This window comes from Schistosoma haematobium, chromosome ZW (assembly GCF_000699445.3).
Source record: "Schistosoma haematobium chromosome ZW, whole genome shotgun sequence".
NCBI classification, from domain to species: Eukaryota; Metazoa; Platyhelminthes; class Trematoda; order Strigeidida; family Schistosomatidae; genus Schistosoma; species Schistosoma haematobium.
Window position 1 is genome coordinate 45626234 of NC_067195.1, and position 1983 is coordinate 45628216.

A 1983-nucleotide genomic window follows, 5' to 3' on the forward strand; every position below is an offset into this window, starting at 1 on the left:
GAATCCTTTTATAAAATTTAATATTTTTCTTTAAAAAAAAAAATTAGACATAATTTCAAGATTATTAGGAATACCTTAGGTAGGAATGAAACATTCGAACATAAATAGATATTATACATACAATAGATTTTGTAGTGAATCAAAGGATTCTAATCAGAAATCATAAACTATCCTTAAAGACAAATTCACTTGGTATTGTTCACTTTAATCTTCCCATTGATGCTTAGGATTGCAATCGATCAATCTCTTATTGGCATATGTACATAATGTGCGTATTGTCTCGATATTCCCTTAATTCACAAACACTCTAAGCAAAGATGGATGGTGGCTAGGAGTAGAATCCAGGAAGCGCGTTTTATCCTATTTGAGACTCTTCAGCTGGATGTACGTGCATCTGGGTTCGAGTCTCAGAGTGGACACCAACTTAAAAATGCAGGTACGTCCAGGTATCGAGCTCCAAATAAGAGGAAACGCGCGTCCTGGATTCCATCGCTAGCCACTATCCATCTTTACTTATCTTGGGAGACGTCGGTATTTAGTATTTAAGAGCGTCTACGAATAAAACGCTCTGTTATTTGGTTTCCTCAATAACAATATACATAATTAGTAAAATCCAAGGAATATACCGAATTGAATCATTACTATTTATCCAGAAGTCAAATAGTAGAAGGTAATAAAATAAATGAATTCTATTTCATTTAGATCTTGTCATGAGTTCAAAACACAGTTTTCACTTGATACATTACATAAAAGAAATTCATTTACCTCCCTTTTTCTAAATCACAAGAATGCAATTAAATAAGATATTCAGAAGAAAAGGCTATTCATTGTTTTACAAAAAAACAACCATAGAGAAAATAATGACTGAAATGTAACAAATACTTAAGTGTATTAAACAAATATACTTTTCTATTTTTAAACCATTAAATAATAGAGAAGAATCTTAACAATCATAACACGTGAGTTAATGTAATGATTATAATTAATTATAGAAAAATCAAATTATTATCATTATTATTACCGAACTCACATACTAATTAAAACTAGTAAATTGTCTAACTTAAACATGTTCACGGCTTCTCATTTGAACTCCGAGACTTCCCTCACGAAGCTAGTCACTAGTGAGCTAATCCGTGTCGCGTAGAGACAGGTATCTACCTCAATACATTGGAAGATGGTCGCGTGATTTCGTGGATTGATTGAGGTTAGACATTAACACCGTTGGATGCCGGCTCAGTGGTCTAGAGGTTAAGCGTTCGCGCGTGAGACCTGGGTTCGAATTTCGCGAGGTGGGATCGTGGATGTGCACTGTTGAAGAGTCCCTCAATGGGACGAAACGACCGTCCTGTGCTTCCAATGTTTCAATGGTGGTCTAAAATCAATCGGTTAATGATCTCAATCAAAAACTTATAATCTCCATAACCGTATACTGATAATTGTTTAAATTAGTTGTAATATGCATAACTTCACACTCTCAATGATAAGTATAGCTTTATTTATTTTTAAATTCTTAGGTTACTTTAAACATTTACATTTGAATAAAAATTAAAATAAACAAGATTGTATATTGACTATGAAAAGCATATTATGTTGTCTACTTCTTGTTATTTAAAATGTGCTTTCAATGCAGTTGTAATGCTGGTAAAAAAATTATACAAAATACGCAGATCAACAGTTTAGAGCTCATAAGACATATCGTAGATAACTAGTATTATTAAGCATTTTATGGTTATTGGAAGGTAATCATTTTGACATTTTATGTATATGCACAGTAAAGTTTGTAATTTTGACAAATAGTTAGCTAAAAATTCTACTTCAAAGATTTATACATTAAGCTACTGACAGTATGAAAATGACTTGGTGAATTACTAAATAGGCGGAAAATTCTTTTTAACCACGTATTATCATGATTACACTGAGAGCTAACAAATGACTTCAACTTTCTGTAAGTAGCGGCATTTTTTTAAATATTAGAGAAAAAAT